General features: G+C 36.8%; 1 protein-coding gene and 1 pseudogene across 2 annotated transcripts in view; one reads left to right on the top strand and one right to left on the bottom strand.

Annotated features, from left to right (window-relative positions):
• Positions 1-18,133, bottom strand: part of MED26 (mediator complex subunit 26) — a 136,732-nt gene that overhangs the window by 94,407 nt on the left and 24,192 nt on the right. The window lies entirely within an intron of this gene.
• LOC138172353 (THAP domain-containing protein 10 pseudogene) lies at positions 2,289-6,846 on the top strand (annotated as a pseudogene).

Here is an 18,133-nt window from a genome sequence, read left to right as displayed (position 1 = left end):
TACAACAATTTACAGATTCACATATAACAAATTAAATTACATGCTGAAACACAGGGGTGCCAGATATATTCGAAGAACTTTATTTCATAATGAATTGGTGAGTGTTTGACTTATATACTTAATCATGTGAAACAACTAGACAAATTTCCCGAAGTATGAAATTTGGCCTGATTTAAAATAAAATTTTTAATAGAACAAATGATTAATTCTGGTTTTGAATGAAATCTATAGTCTCACTGACCCCACTGGAATGATATTTAGATCACTAGAAGGCTCAACGTGATTAGGTATGAAATGATCATTTAGATTACCCTAACAAGACCACATGCATTAAAAGTTTATGAGTTCATGATAAAAGTAGCTTATAAAATGCTTGAAGCAATGAGACTCTCCTGTTTTGATAAATGAAGAAAAAGACATATGGTACACATGAGTACATCATAGCATATTTACAATGTTGACTAATGCAGCAAAAGAGGCATAAGGGATTACAACAGGGAAATACATGATGGGAAAGGAGGGGGATGGATCACGTATTTAAAAAAAACAAAAAAACAACAACAAAAACACATCTGCAGCAGTGGAAGGAGAACTCATATCCATAGGATAACAGATCCATTGAAGCTGAGTAGCAGCAGGGAGAAGGACATACAGTGAGAATAAAAGATAACACCTGGCCAGAAGAGAAAAAGTTGCTACACTGGTAGCCACATACAGAACCAGAAGTTCTCCAGTACATTTGAATGAAGCATCTATAAGAGATTTATAAGCACATATAAACAAAAAAGTTGCAGGATTAAATGGTGTGGATGGTTTATAATCTACCTTGGTGTAAGTACTGCATCTCTGAGATTTCAGATCCATTTACTATGTTTTCAAATCAAGAAATGATAAATTAAGCACCTACTCACTAACTCAGATGGGAAACAAATCAATACATACTAGCAATCATGACCAATATTCCTATAGAAGGAATAAAGAGATAGCATATTATGAAAAATGGCAATAAGAATCTCCCTTGGGGATGGCTAGGTGGTGCAGTGAATAGAGTGCTAGCCCTAGAGTCAGGAGGACCGGAGTTCAAATCCGACCACAGACACTTAACACAAAAACTAGCCTTGTGACCTTGGGCAAGTTATTTAACCCCAACTGCCCTCCAAAAAAAAAAAAAAAGTGACTTTTTCCCCCCATAGACCCAAATTGATAGCCTTATTTTTGGCTTTCATTTTTTAAAAATTTGAGTTCTTAATTCTCTTCCTCCCTTGCAACCCTCTACCACCCATTAATAAATCAAGAAATGTTATACCAATTATACATGTAAAATCATGCAAAATATTTCCATATTAGCCATGTTACCACAAAAAAAGGAAGAAAAATAAAAAGAGTAAAAAAATTATGCTTCAATTTGACTCCCTAAGACCCCTAAGATCTTTGCCATTTTTCATCATGAGTCCTTTGAGATTACTTGGATCATTGTCCTGATCAGAATAGCTAAGTAATTCAGTTTATTATCGTAAAGTATCACTGTAACTACGCAGACTGTTTTCCTGGTTCTGCTCAATTCATTTTGCATCAATTCATTTGAGCCTCTCCAAGGTTTTCTGAAATCATTCTACTTATAATTTCTTATAGCACAATAATATTCCAACACAACCAAATATCACAACTTGTTCAGTCACTTCCCAATTGATGAACATACCCTCAATTTCCAATTCTTTGCCACGACAAAAAGAACTGCAATAAATATTGTTGTACATATAGTTTCTTTTTCTTTAATCTTTTTGGGATACAGACTCAGTAGTGGTATTTCTGGGTCGGTATGCAGTTGTATAGCCTTTGGGGACAGATCCAAATTGCTCTCCAAAATGGTTACATCAATTCACAACTGTACCAACAATGCATTAATGTCCCTATTTTTCCACATTCCCTCCAATATTTGTCATTTTATCTTTTCTGTCACATTACCAAATCTTGAGTCTAATCAGTAGTGACTTAGAGCTTGGGAAAATTTTATTTTCTTAATTACTTCTAAAAACAATTTTTAGTATGCAGGTTTTTTTCAATTTTAAGTTCCTAATTCTCTCCCTCTCTCCTCTTGCAACTTGGGAAGGCAAGAAATCTGATACAAATTATACATGAGCAATTATGCAAAACATTTCCTGTATTAGTCATGTTGTAAAAGAAAATACAGATAAATTTTTTTTAAATAAGAAAATTAAAGTGTCTTTTTTTTTTAAAGTATCCTTCAATCTGTAATCAGACTCCACTGGCTCTTTCTATGGATACTATTTTTCATCCTCAGTCCTTCAGAAAAGTCTTACATGACGGTACTACTAAGAATAGCTAAGTCATTCACAACTGATCACTGTACAATACTAATATAACTGTTCACTCTGTATCAGTTCATTTAAGTTTTTCTGAAAGCATCCTCTTCATTATTTCTAATAGCAAATAATATTCCGTCACAATCATAACCACAACTTCTCCAGCCACTCCCCAATCGATAAATATCCCCTCAATTTCCAATTCTTTGTCACCACAAAAACAGCTGCTATACATATTTTTGTACATATAGGTCCTTTTCCTTTTGATCTCTTTGGGGTACAGATGTAGTAGTGGTGTTTCTGGGTCTAAAGGGTATGCAGAGTTTTATAGCCCTGTGGACATGGTCCCAAACTGCTCTCCAGAATGGTTGGATTAGTTCATAACTTCACCAACAGTGCATTAGTGTCTCTATTTTTCTACATCCACTCCAATATTTTTCATTTACCTTTTCCCTCATATTAACCAATCTGATAAGTGTAAGGTGGTACCCTGAAGTTATTTTAATTTGCATTTCCCTAATCAATGGTGATTTAGAGCATTTTTTCATATGACTATAGATAGCTTTGATTTTTTTTGTCTGAAAACTGCCTGTTCATATCCTTTAGCCACTTAGCAATTGGGGAATGATTCATATTCTTGAAAATTTGACTTTGGGTGAAGCTAGGAGCCCCATAGGTAGCCAGTGGGCCATAGTGGGCTCCCTGTCATGCCAGTCTGCTGTGTGGCTGCCCACTGAGGCAACACTACCAAGTTGGGCAAGTCCCTGTTCTGCTTCCACAAGGACCATGCCGTGCAGCTGCTGTGGGACCCACTCAGTCATCTGCACTGACCACTTAGCCCCCTGCTGCTTCAATGGTCTCCCCTCCATCATCCAGAAGAACCTGCACTTCTCCCAGCAGCTGGTGGGGGGTGCCGTGCCCACCTTGCACAAGGCAGTGGCCCATCCCTCCACCCCCAGTAGCACCAGCGCTGGCCCCTGGCCCTGAGTCAGAGGAGCCCAGGACGTCCTAACTGGCAGATCAGCAGCTGGAGTCTCCCCACCTTCAGACGTGTCCTCCCTGACAGGAAGAGGCCTACGACTGCCCAGATTACATATGAACATAAAGCTACCCAAACTCAAGTAGACGTTGATCACCAATCTAATGATGTCATTTCAGTGCCTCCTTACTGTAAAGGCTTAGTGTCTACAGATGCTGATGTTCATGCACTTAAGAAGCATAAAAACATACAAATTTCTCTGAAAAGGCCCCCTAATTGTAGTTTGGGTATTCAGGCCAAAGTAAAAATATCAAGTAAACAACTACGTGATGCAACTACTCAAAGAGATGAATTATGATGTGTTCCTAGAACTTCTTCCCTACTGACTGAGATATCAAGAGTGAACAAAGTGATTTATCTTACATAGCTGTGTAGGTGAAAGAAGAGACATGCTGAATGTGGATACCATAGAATCATTCAATGTCTTATAGATTTCAATCTTTACCAATGAAGAAACTGCTGCTCAGAAAAGTTGCCTGACTTCCCTGTGGTCATTAAATTAGTGTAAGAGGCAGACCTGAACCCACAGCTTCCTTATCCCAAGTCAAGCACTCTGTCCACTATGATAGTTCTAGAAGACAACATTTTTCCTCTGCAGGAGTCAGTCCTAAATCTAATGCAAATACATGGTATAAAATGTAACTTGTCCATTTCTCACTGACATGACTCAGCACTTTTGTGTGTTGCTGTGAACAAATCAGTTTTTTTTTTCACTTATCTAGACCCTATTCCATCAATACAGGAACATGATTGATGACTCAGAAAAAAAAAATGGAAAAAAATTTGACTTTGTTCTCTATATATCTGAGGGAGGTCTTCATCAGAGAAACTTGCTATAAAATTTTCCACCCAGTTTTGTTTTCCTTCTAATCTTGGCTGCATTGGTTTTATATGAGGAACTTTTTAAACTTACTGATATTAAAATTATCCATTTTGCATCCTGTAAGGCTTGCTATCACTTACTTAAGTCAGAAATTCTTCCCTTATCTATAGATCTGACAAATAAAATATTCCATGGTCCCCTCATTTGCTTATGCTTGATTATCACCCTTTCTGTCTAAATTGTGTACCCATTTTCACCTTATCTTGGCATACAGTGAGAGATGTTGGTCTACACCTAGTTTCTGCCAAACTGCTTTCCAAGAAATTTTTGTCAAGCAATGATTTCTTGTCAAAAAAATCTTAGATCTATGGGTTTGTCAAACTCTAGATTACTATGGTCATTTACTACTGTGTATTGTGTACCTAATCTTTTCCACTAATCCACCACTCTAAAACAGTTCTAGATTATTTTAATGATTACTACCTCGTAAGACAGTTTGAAATCTAGTACTGTTAGGACATCTTCACATTTTTTAATTGATTCCCTTCATATTCTTGACCTCTTATTCTTCCAGCTGAATTTTTTATTATTTTTTTCTAGCTCTATAAAATAATTTTTTCGTAGTCTGATTGATAGGGGACTGAATAAGTAAATTAAAAATTTAGGTACAATCAGCATTTTTAGCTTATTGGCCTAGCCTACACATAAGCAATCAAATAATATTTCTTCAGTTGTTTAGATCTGTATTTGTATGAAAAGCATTTTGGAATTGTGTTCATATAGCTCCTAGGGTCTGTCTTGGCAAACACTTTTAAATATTTAAATACTCCCAAATACTTTAAATTGTCTGCAATTATTTTAAATGGAATTTCTCTTTCTATCTCCTCTTGCTGGACTTTGTTGGTAATATTAAAATATTAATATGATTTGTATGGCTTCATTTCATAACCTGCTATAAGTGGGAATGGAAATTTGAAGATCTTCCCTGCCTATTAACAGATGTAGGGGGGAGTCTGAAGACCTCCCCTGCTCTGGAAGTAAACTTTGCTCCCTAGTAGGCTAAATATAGTCACATGGAGCCTGTGATAGGAGGAGTCTGCTGAAGGGAAGCAGAGCCCCACAAGAAGATGGGAGCCAGAGCATCATAAGGGTGCTGAAAACGGACTCCTTTTTTGGTAGGACTCCTTTTTTTTGCCTATTTTTCCAAATAGTTTATATAGTTTTGGAATTAACTGTTCTTTAAATGTGTGGTAGAATTAACCTGTGAATCCACCTAGTCCTGGGCTTGTTGTTTTGCTTTTTTTTCTCCTTAGGGAGCTCACTGCTAATCCGAGTAATTTGTATTTTTGTAAATATTCATCTATTTCACTTACATTGTCAGCTCTACTGGCATATAACTGGGCATATATGCTCCTAATAATTACTTTAATTTCCTCTTTGTCAGTGATGAATTCACCCTCTTCAGTTTTGATATGGTCATTTGATTTATGTCTTTTTTATAATCAAATTAAAGGTTTATCTATTTGGGGTTTTTCCCCCATAAAAACCAGCTCCTAGTTTTATTACTCCAACTTTTTTTTTTACTCTCAGTTCTATTAGCCTCTTCTTTGATTTTCAGGATTTCCAATTTAATTTGTTCTTTTTCTAGTTTTTTAACTGCATGCCCAATTCACTGATCTGCTCTTGTTCTATTTTATTGACGTCAGAGATAAAAATTTTCCCCAAAGTACTGTTTCCATGTATGGCTGCATCCCATATATTTTTGGTATGTTGTCTCATTATTGTCATTCTCTTTAATGAAATGATTGTTTCTATAATTTGTTCTTTGACCCACCCACTTTTTTTTCTTTTTAAAATTTTAGACTTAAATACTACAACTTAAATACAAAATAAGAAAAGAAAAATATCATATGCACAGAACATAAGAGAGTATTCAAAATATATAGCAATCAATTTTCACTGCAAAAAAGCGTACATAATGAATACTACGCATTGTGTTTAGAGCTGTCCATCTTTTCTTTGCTTCCTTGTAAGTTTTCTTTTGTGCTCTACTATACACTTTTTACTTTGTTCTTTTTCCCCCTATCTTCTCCCACCCCAGAAGGCTACAATTAAGGGTGGATATATTTCTATGTAGATATATATACATATACACATATAATATACACATACACACACAAATAAACTTGTATTTTCCCTAACAAATTCTCCTCCTGATCTTTGTTTTTATGTTTGTGCATATCTTATTTCCTATCCGTCCTAACTCCTCTACTTTACTTAACCTACACCCCCCCAGGATCCCTCTTACCCTCTCATTCCCATAAATCTAAAGACCCTTCTATATCCCCCTTGACCTATTCCCTTACCCTACTACCTCTAAAGATCGCTACCTTATCCCCTCCCCACTCCCTATCCCCTTAGTGTTTTATTTCTTTCTGAATTTCTAAGACTTTTATACTCATTTATTATATATCATATATAATATTATGTGTATATATATATATATATATAATAGGTTTCCAAACAGCCCTCTGTCCATATCTAAACTCTTCTGTGTCAGTTCTTCCTCTCACACCTTTAGCTGTTCCTAAATGGTCTTACTTTTTAAAGTCATATCGTACGTATCACACCCCAATCTTTCTCACAAATTACCTAATTACTAACAACAATCTTTAGATATACACTTTACATTTTACATATACAAAAGGTAAAAAGTCTGTCCTTATTCGGTCCCTTGTAAATAGTCTTTGGTATGTACCTTATATGTTAAATCTTCTATTAAATTCAGATCTTTTGTTGTTTGTTTTTTTAAAAACAAAGTCCTGAAAGTCTGACAATTACTAAACGTCCATTTTTTTCTCTTTTGTCTTTACTAATTTGTTTGTTTACTTTTAGTTTACAAGATTCAGTTCCACAATCCCTTGAGTTTCAAATTTTCTCCCCCCCTCCCCCATGGCAGCATGCAATCAAATATGGGATCTGAAAATACTTTCACATTAGACATTAGTCAGAATGTCAGTAAAGTCAGTAAAGAAGGACTGTATCAGATTGAATGAACAATGGGAAAGAGGAAACAAAACCAAACAAGAAAAAGAAAGAGAGCAGGTAGTTTGCTTCAGTCTGCATTCAAACTTTGTTCTTTCTAGTTCTTTCTCTGAATGTAGATATCTCTCTCCAACATGGGTCTTTTGGAGTTGTCTATAACCCTGCATTGCTGAGAAGAGTCCAGTTTATCAAAGCTGGTTGTCACACATACGTTGTGTCTGTAATTGTGTACAAGTTTCTCCTGGTTCTGCTCTTCTCACTCAGCATCATTTTGTATAAGTCTTTCCAGGTAAATATGAAGGCCGTCCACTCCTAATTTCTTACAGCACAATAGCATTTAATTACATTCATATACCACAACTTGTTTAGCCATTCCCTAAATGTTCATTTTTTTTTTTCATTCAGGATAATGCTTAGCTTTGCTGGAATATTTTTGGCTGGAACCCCAGGTCTTTTGCTCTTCAATACATAGTATTCCAAGATTTGTAGTCCTTTAATGTTGCCGTTGCTAGGTCTTGTGTGATTCTAACTGTGGTACTGCCATATTTAAATTTTTTTCTTCTTGCTTGCAATATTTTAGTCTTGAGCTGGGGGTTTTGGAATTTTAATATAATATTCCTGTGGGTTTTCGTCATAGGATCTCTTTCAGGTGGCAATTGGTGAATTTTTTTTTTCTATTTCTACCTTCCCCTCTTGTTCTAATGCTTCAGAACCATTTTCTTTAATTATTTCTTGTATTATTGTATCAAGATTCTTTTTTTTTTATCATAGCTTTCAGGTAATCTGATTATTCTTGTTTTCTCTTCTTGTTCTATTCTCCAAATCAGTTGTTTTTCTTATGAGAGGTTTCACATTCTCTTCTATTTTTTTCACTTTCTATCTTATTTTTATTATTTCTTGATATCTTAAAAAGCTGCTGGCTTCCCTTTGCCCAATTCTGATTTTGAAAGAGTCATTTCTTCCTTAAGATTCTGGATCTCCTTTTCTAATTTGTTGGCTTTCTTTGCATAATCTTCTTGTTTTTCTAGGATTGTTCTTTTTTTTTTTTAAAGTTTTTCCTCAATCTCTCATTTGATTTCCAAAGTCTTTTTTAAGTTCTTCTATGAATTCTTTTTGGGCAGGTGACCATTTAATGTTACTCTCTGAGGTAGAAGAGGGTTTCTTTGCTTCAGTATCCTCCTCTGAAGACAAATCCCAGTCTTCTCTATTCCCATAGTAACTATCATGTGATTCTTTCTCCTTTGCTTTTTATTTGTAGTAGCTTAGTCCTGGGGCATGGAGGATGGTGTATCTGATCTCAGATCCTCCCTCAGTTCTTCCCTCTTAATCTGGAACCAAAGCCCAGATCTCTAGCCTCCTGTAAGTGCCCACAGCTAGCGACATCCCTGCCCCACGGCTTCTGAAAGTACTGGGCGCATGCTGGGTCCTTCTCACCCCTGGCCAACACACAGTTGGGTCAGGCATTCCTTTTCAGCAGAGGGTTTCCTCAATCTTCCCCTAACTCAGATGCCCAACTCCCCTCACTGTCCCTGACATAAAAGTTTCTATGGCTAGGATCAAGGCAGACTCCCAATGCAAATAACACCTGGAGGTGTTTACTCTTCACAAAAACCAAACCTCATCCTGGGATTTTTCTACAGATTTCCAATTGTCCCAGGAGGACCCCTTTTCTGCCCCTACTCTTATTTATTTTTACCACTGTATGTTGGCCCTGGGGTGCTATTTTATCTCTTTTGTGTGGAAAAAGCATGAGAGCTCAGAATCTTCTGATCTACTCGGCCATCTTCCCAGAATCCTCACTCTTTGTTTAGGATTAGATTATTTAGTTTCCAATTAATTTTTAATCTATGTTTCCATAGCCCTTTACTGAATGTAATTAATATTGCATTATGGTCTGAAAAGAATGTATCTAATATTTCTGCTTTTCTACATTTGGTAGAGGGTTTTATACCCTAATACCTGATCAATTTTTGTGAAGGTATCATGTACAGCTGAGAAAAAGGCACACATATATCTATTTCCCTTCCATTTTCTCCAGGTTTATCATATCTAATTTTTATAAAATTTTATTTATCTCCAACTTATTTGTTTCATAGTTAAATTTATCTTGTTCTGAGAGGAGAATGTTGAGGTCTCCCACTAGTATAATTTTCTCTTTTAACTCATTTACCTTTTCCTTTAAGGATTTGGATGCTGTTCTATTTGGTGCATATGTTTAGTACTGATATTATTTCACTGTCTATAATACCTTTGCACAAAATGTAGTTTCCCTGATTATCTCTTTTAATTAGGTCTATTTTTGCTTTTGCTTTACCTGAAATCATGATTGGTAGCCCTATCTTTTTTTATCTCAGCTGAAGCATAAAAGATTCTGCTTTAGCCCCTTATTTTTACTGTGTGTGTTTATTTATTGTTCTATTATCATTTTTAATCCATTCTGAAATTCACTTCCATTTTATGGAAGTTTTAATTAACAACATTCAGTTATGATTACCGTGCATTTCCCTCCATCTTATTTTTCCTGTGTCTATCTCTCTCTCTCTCTACCTCCAACCCTTTCCCTCTGAGAAAGGCTCTTTTGCTTCTGACCACTGCCTCCCTTAATTGGCCCTTCCTCTCTATCCTCGCCCCCCCCCCATTTTATCCTCCTCCTACTTTCAGGTTGTTTAAGATATATTTCTATACCCAACTAAGTGGATATATTATTCCCTCTTTGAACAGATTCCAATGAGAGTAAAGTTAAAATACTAGCCACCTTTTCTCACTCCATTGTAAAAGTTCTTCCTTGCCCACCTTTTTTGTTGTTCTTCAGTTCTGCCCAACTCTTCATGACCCCATGGACCAAGCACAGCACACCAAGCCCTTCTACTTTTCACTCTCTCTCAAAATCTGTCCAAGTTCATATTCATTGTTTCCATGACATTATCTATCCATCTCATCCTCTGCTTTCCCCTTTTCCTTTTGCCTTCAATCTTTCCCAACATCAGGGTCTTTTCCAATTAATCCCATCTTCTTATACATATATATATTCTTATCTTTCTTATGGCCAAAGTCTTTAAGCTTCAGTTTCAGTATTTGGCCTTCCAGAGAACAGACAGAATTAATTTCAGTATTAACTGATTTGATCTCTTTGCTCTCCAAGGGATATCAAAAGTCTTCTCCAGCACCACAATTCAAAAGCATCAGTTCTGTAGTTAAGCTTCCCTTATAGTTCAATTCTCACAACCACATATTGCTACTAGAAAGACCACACAGATTTGACTATATGAACCTCTGTTGGTAAGGGGATGTCTCTGCTTTTTAGCATGCTGTCCAGAATTGCCATAGTTTTCCTTCCAAGTAGTAAGCATCTTTTACTTTCATGACTGCAGTCATCTTTGGGCTCAAAAATATAGCATCTGACACTGTTTCGATTTCTTCTCCTATTTTCCAGGAAGTGATGGGACCAGTTGCCATGGTCTTCAGGGTTTTTATGTTAAGCCTCAAGCCAGTTTTTACACTCTTTAAACTTCATCAGGAGGGTTCTTAATTCCTCTTCACTTTCTGCCACCAGGGTAGAACCATCTACCTATCTGACATTGTTGAAGTTTCTCCCGGCAGCCTTAATTCCAGCTTTTGATCATCCAGCCTGGCATTTCACGTGATACACTCTGCACATAAGTTAAATAAATGAGGTGACAATATATATAGCCTTGTCACAGTCCTTTTCTAATCTTAAAGCAATCAGGTGTTCCACGTTCAGTCCTAACTGTTGGCTCCTGGCTTGCGTCCAGCTCCTCAGGAGGTAACACCGTCTGGTACTCCCATCTCTTGGGACACTTGCCACATTTTGCTGTGACAGTTAAAAGCTCCAAATGTTGTCAATGAAGCACGAGTAGATTTTTTTTGGCTGTAACTCCCTTGCTTTTTCTATAGACCAGCAAAATGCTGGTCTCTAGTTCCTCTAGCCCTTTGAAGAACCAGCCTGTCCGGTGATTCTCAGTTCACATGCTACTAAAGCCTTGCTTGCGGAGTCTTAAGCATAACCTTGCTGGTGTGTGAAATCAATGCAATTGTTTGGTAATCCGAACAGTCTCTGGCATGGCCCTTCTTTAGAACTGGGACATAAACTGATCTTTTCCAATCTAGTGGCCATTGCTGAGTTTTCCAAATTCACTGGCACATTAAGTGTAATACTTTAACAGCATCATTCATCTTTTAGGATTTGAAAAAGCTCAGCTGAATTCCATCACCTCCACCAACCTTGGAGATGTGCATCTCTTTTATCTGAGATTTCTTCCATTCCTCCTCCCCCTCCTTCTCCCAGTGCATCCCTCTTTCTTACCCCTTCATTTTTATTTCATGATCATCCCATCACAATCAATTCACACCTGTGTCCTCTGTCTATGGATACTCCTTTTAACTACCCTAATAATTATAGAGTTTTCAAGAGTTACAAGAGTCATCTTCCCATATAAGAATGAAAATAGTTTTTAACCTTATTGAGTCCCTTATGATTTATCGCTTATGTTTACCTTTTTATGCTTCTCTTGAGTCTTATACTTGGAAGTCAATTTTTCTATTCAGCTTTGGTCTTTTTATCAGAAATGCTTGAAAGTTTTTTATTAAATGTTCATTTTTTTTTCCCCCTGAAAGATTATATTCAGCTTTTTCTGGGTGATTCTTGGTTGTAACCTTAACTCCTTTTCCTTCCAGAATATCATATTCCAAACCTTCCACTCCTTTAGGTGGAAGATGCTAAATGTTGTGTGATCCTGATATTTAAATTGTTTCTTCCTGCTTGTTTACAGTATTTTCTCCTTGACCTAGGAGCTCTGGAATTTGGCTATAATATTCTTAGGAGTTTTCACTTCGGCATCTCTCAGGTGACCAGTGAATTCTTTCCATTTTTATTTTACCCTCTGGTTCTAGGATATTGAATTGAGCAGGTAGGTGGTGCAATAGACAGAGTGCTAGGTCTGAAGTCAGGAAGACCTAAGTTCAAATTTATTTGACTCAGACACTTACTATCTGGGTGATCCTGGGCAAGTCACTTAACCCTGTTTGCCTTAGTTTCCTCATCTGGAAATTGAGCTAGAGAAGGAAATCACAAACCACTCCAGTATCTTTACCAAGAAAAGTCCAAATGGGGTCACAGAAAAGTTGGACAAAACAAATCTAGGATATTTCCTTCATAATTTCTTGAAAAAAGTCTAGGCTTTTTTTTGAAAATAGCTTTCAGACAGTCCAATAATTCTTTAATTATCTATCCTCAATCGATTTTCCAGGTCAGTTTTCTCCCCCATCAGGTACTTCACATTTTCCTCTATTTTTTCAGCCTTTTGACTTTGTTTTATTTTCTTGACCTCTCATGGAATCATCAGCTTCTACCTGCCCATACTCATTTTTAAGAAATTATTTTCTTCAGTCAGCTTTTGTGCCTCATTTTCCATTTGGCCAATCCTGGTTTTTATGGCGTTGTTTTCTTCAGTATTTTTTGTGCCTCTTTTACCAAGCTGCTGACTCTTCATAATTTTCTTGCCTTGTTCTCATTTCTTTACTCAATTTTTGCTCCACCTCTTATTTAATTTTTCAAATCCTTTTGGAGTACTTTCAAGAATTCTTGTTGGGTTTGTGTCCAATTCACATCTTTTCTTTGAGGCTTTGCATATAGCTCTTTTGAAATCTTGTTTTCTCAACTTTTGTGTTGAGCCTTCCTCTCACCATCATAATTTTTATAGTCAGACTCTTTTTTGTTGTTGTTTGCTCATTTTCCCAGCCTATTTCTTGACTTTTAAATGTAGGTTAAATTTGAGTCCTGCTACCAGGACAAAGGGGGCAGTCTCAAGCTTCAGGTTTTTTGTGCTGCTGTTGTCAGAGCTAGTTCTGGGGGTCTGTTAAGTTTTTGGTGCTTTCAAGTCAGTAATGATCCAAGCAGAGATATGGTCACTGCTCTCTGGCATGTGCTCTGGTCTTTACCTTGCTACTTTGTAGCTGCAAATGTTTGCAATCTTCTTTGCCCTGAAACTGTGACTAGGGTCCCTGTTCTCCTGGGGCTGAAAAGTGATAGTACTCCTTTCTGTGTTAGAACTGAGACCAAAGTCCCTACTCTCTAGTAAGCAACAATAAGCACTCTTCTCCACTCTGGAACTGTGAGCAGCACCCTTGTTCCCCTGTGACCACAAGTGTGAGTGCTCTTCACCCTATAACTGTATATGGGCAATGCAATAGGATCCTTCAATCAATGCCAGTGAAGGGTCCCCTGTAATCTCTTTCTGATCAGCTGTCCAATGCCCTTGCCATCTCTAGCTGAAGAGCTCCTGAAGGTTCTGCTGCTATTGTAGCCATCTTCTTTTTCTTTTTCTTTTTTTATTTTTAAAGCAATCGGGGTTAAGTAACTTGCTCAAGGTTACACAGCCAGTTATTTCTGGGTGTGGTGCTAAGTATCTGAGCCCAGATTTGATCCCCAGGTCATCCCGACACGGAGCCAATGCTCTTACTCGCTGTGCTACCTGGCAGCCCCTTGTAGCCATCTTCTAAACCTGATGCTGACACTTCTGCTTCATGAGCTGTGCTCTGGGCTGGCCCCACCCCCCCAATCTCTCCTGTTGACCTCCTAAATTGTCTTGGGCTGGAAAAATGTCTAGCAACCTTTTGTTGGTTCTGCCACTCCAGAATTCAATTTGAGGTGTTATTTTAAAGTTTTTTGGAGGGGAATGTTGGGAGAATTCAGCTGAGTTGTTGCCTGTGCTGCCATTCAGAGATTACTTTTAAAAAGGAAAACAAAGACCCGAGTTTAAGTCTCAAGTCTGACATTTTCTTACATTGAGGGATAGATACACTTAATGTTTACATAGTCCTGGCCCTTAATGAGCTTAAAGATTGGTCAGAGAAACACATAAACTCCACATCTATAGTATGGTGTCAAGTATAAAAATTAATACAGAAAAATCACTAAACTTGACATCAACTTTTAACCCTTGTGCCTCTTCATGCAGATCCAAACCCTCATTAAGTTTTTCTTTTTTGTATACTTTCTTCTTTTACTTTTACATTTTTTCCTCTAGTTTCCTCCTTTCCTTCCCCACCCTTCCCCCAGATACTTCAATAATGTGTAAAACTGGATTTAAGTTGTTCAGATTACTTAATGCCCAGAGATGATATTTTCAAAAGAATAGCAGCTTCAAAAATCCAACATGAATATGCACAAACCTATCTAGCAGCACTCCAACTACAAAAATTCTGAAGTTGAGGACTTTTAAAAAGACACTAGTTATTGAACAATGATTTGAGGCCCAGATCACTGCAAAGCCTCCTCAATGAAATCTATAATGATTTGAAAGAAATAGATATTTGGTGAAAAAAATGAAAATGTATAATGCTCAAAATCAAAAGAGCAGTTAGTAAATAAAGCAGTAGATTGGGCTAATGTATCTATATGGAGAAGGACTGGACTTCTGATTACACTGGCACAAGAAAATTACTCTACCAAAATAAGTTAACACCTTTGTAGAATTTTTGTGTGTGTGTGGAAAAACTACTGATCTCACTAAAGCACTGTTGGTGGGTGGGTAGAGTTGTGAACTGATCCAACCATTCTGGAGAACAATTCGAAACTATGCATCAGTTCTTACAAATCTTCCCAGGGTTCTCCGAAACCATTCCTTTCATCATTTCTTATGGTTCAATAACATATATAATAGTATTTTATTGTACTCCTACACCACAATTTGTACAGCCATTTCCCAATTTATGGTCACCACTTTATTTGATTTCACATCAGTTCTTTTTTATGGTGACAACTAGAAACTAAAATGGTTTAATCTAACATTACAAAGATAAATAACTCAGAAAGACTTAAGAACTCTAATCATCACAATGACCACCCACAATCTTAGAAAACTCATCAAGTATGCTACCCATTCTCCTCACAGAAAGGTAATGGACCCAAAATATACAGCCACATTTTTTGGACATGGATAATTCAGAAAGTTTTGCTTGACTCTAAATACTGGTCATAAGGGTTTTGTTTTTCTTTTTCCAATGGGAAGACAGAAAGTAGATGGGTTCACTGAATAAGTTAAATATTTTTTAAATGCTGGACATATTAGTATATACTTGGCTGAAGTTACTATTACAATTATTTTTTAGCAGAATCTTTAGGTTTGTTGAAGTAAATTATCATTCTATCTGCAAAAAGCAATATTTCTTTCCTCTTTGTCCATGCTTATCCTCTCAATTTCTTTTTTTCTTGCCCTATTGCTATCTATTTCTGCCTATCTAAGGCCTTATTAGAAAGGCCTTCATTACATCCTAGCTCTTTGGTTTAGACAGATATTATGTACCATATTAAGGAAAAGTTTATCTATTCCTATGCTTTTTAGAGCTTTCAATAGATATAATGTATTTTGTCAAGTTTTTTTTCTGCACCTGTTGACAGAACTGTTATTTTGCTATTAATAAAGTCTATTTTGTTTATAGTTTTCTTAATATTGAACCAACTCAGAATTTCTGATATAAATCCAACCTGGCATTGATAATCTTTTCAACATGTTCTTATTGCTTCTATGCTAATATTTTATTTAATATTTCTACATCAATATTCATTACAGATGTAGGTCTCTTTTTTTTTCCTCTGCTTTGTCTCTGGTTTAGGACAAGACTTTATTTGTATCATGGCAGAATTTGGTAGGATCCTTTCTTTTTCTATTTTTGGAAATAATTTACAGAATACTGAAAGTAAATGTTCTTCATAAGTAAATCTATCTGGTCTTAGGCTTTTAGTTTTCTCTTTGGGAAAAGCATTTACAATTCAATTTCCTTTTCAAAGATTTTATTATTTATTTTTTGTTCTGCTAAACTGGGTATTTTGCGTTTTTGCAAATACTCATACATTTGATTTATCTGTTATTTACTGGTTTGTAATTGGACAAAAGAGTTTCGTAATTTCCTTTGTTTCCTCATTTATTATGTATTCTTTTTCACTTTTGATATTAGAAATTTTATTTTCGGGGCAGCTAGGTGGCACAGTGAATAGAGCACTGGCCCTGGATTCAGGAGGCCCTGAGTTCAAATCTGGCCTCAGACACTTAACACAAAAACTAGCCATGTGACCTTAGGCAAGTCACTTAACCCCAATTGCCTTTCAAAAAAGCAGAAAGAAGGAAAGGAAGGAAGGAAAGGAAGGAAGGAAGGAAGGAAGGAAGGAAGGAAGGAAGGAAGGAAGGAAGGAAAGAAGGAAGGAAGGAGAAATTTTATTTTCTTCTCTTTTTGATAGGACAAATTAACAGTTTATTTTGTTAGTTTTTTTCCATAATAAAACTCCTGGGTGATGAGGTATAAATTATCTTTGATTTTCAGAATTTCTTCAGTGGTATACCTGAGTTATTCAAAGAACTTTCCAGAATGTGGACTGAGTGGATCCCTCTAAGATAAGGGTAGTTAATGTAGGGTCCTGAACTTCTGTTAAAAATATTTTTATTGCCATATTTCAATATAATTGCTTTCCTTTGCAATCCCATGTATTCCATTTTACGCATTTTAAAATGTTATTCTTTGGCTTCACCAAACAGCCAAACGTGTCCACAGACCAAAAAAGATGAAGAACCCCCTATATATATTTACAGAATGACACAAACAAGAATTAAAAGACATGGAAGGGTTGCAGTCTGTACAGATATGCAGAGAGTAACTACACTGATGTCATCCCAAGATCCTTTTAGCATATAAACTTTTGTTTAAATTCTATTTTTAAAAGCAATTAAAAATGTTTTCTTCTCCCCTAAGTAAAACAAGAAGTCTTTAAGATAGTGACAGGTCAGTTCACCTTTAAAGTGTCAAAGGTTGGCTAGTACTGTAGGGGGACTCAGCTAAGTGTTTAACTGACCAAGCATGTACACACATCAACAAGCATTTATTAAGCGCTTACTAAGTTTTGGAAATACAAATACAAGCAGAAAGAAAGCCAGTTCCTGACCTCAAGGTCAATATATTCTAATGAGGGAAGATAACACATAAAAGAAAACTGAAAAGCTAAGGGCAAGGGCAGGCAGGGGTGAGGAGCCTGAAGCCTCAAGGCTACACGTGGTCTTTTATGTCTTTGGAAGTGGTCTTTTGACTAAGTTTTACAGAACAAATCTTTTTATTAATTAGATTTGTTCTGTGAAATTTGGATTCACTCAAAGGGCCAGGCCACACCTGAGGACCTAGAGGCTACATGTGGCCTTGAGGCCACAGGTTCCCCACTCCTGGGCCAGGGGGCTGCCAGACCATATGCTGCCAGACCGGAGCATAGTACAGAGTCAAGATTCAAGCTCAGAGAGAAACAAGACAAGGATAGCCTGGACACTTTTCTTTAAATGCAGGTTATGAGAAGAACCAGTCACTCAGAGGAAGGGGCCCCAGGAGCATAGTGAACTTCCAGGGTGAAAAAACTGCTGTAGCATGGTAGAAGGACTAAAAAGGAAAATTCAATGTAATGCTATAAACATTTACCCAGTGTATCTAGGTTGGGCAGAGGGCAAGGCAGGAGAAAGAAAGAAAGAACCTCAGCCTCAGGGAATTTGTACGCTATTGTATACTTGGGGAAGAAAGGGGGAGGGGAGAAAACAGTGGTTTGTGGGGGTTTTTTCCGAATAAGTCATGTACACAGATAAGTAAAGAGAAGTTAATTTGTGGAGGGAAAGCACCCAATCAGCAAAGGCTTCACAAAGGAGTTTACCTGAGCACTCTTTTAAGAAAGATAAGGATTCTAGAAAGTAGAGATGAAGAACAGTGCATTCCAGGCAAGGAGGTCATGTCTGCAAATGTGCAGAGGCAGGCCAAAAGTTGTAAAGTGAACATTGGGGAGTATGACCTATCTATGGCAAACTGAAAGTCAGCTCTCATTTTGTAAATTCCTCGTTTTAGGAGGTGACACAAGGG

Source organism: Petaurus breviceps, unplaced genomic scaffold (genome assembly GCF_028583685.1).
Source record: "Petaurus breviceps papuanus isolate PSGF00001 unplaced genomic scaffold, PetGlider_PUasm1.0 523, whole genome shotgun sequence".
Lineage (NCBI taxonomy): Eukaryota > Metazoa > Chordata > Mammalia > Diprotodontia > Petauridae > Petaurus > Petaurus breviceps.
Note: the sequence above shows the minus strand (reverse complement) of the source record. Positions and strands in the feature narration are given on the sequence as shown.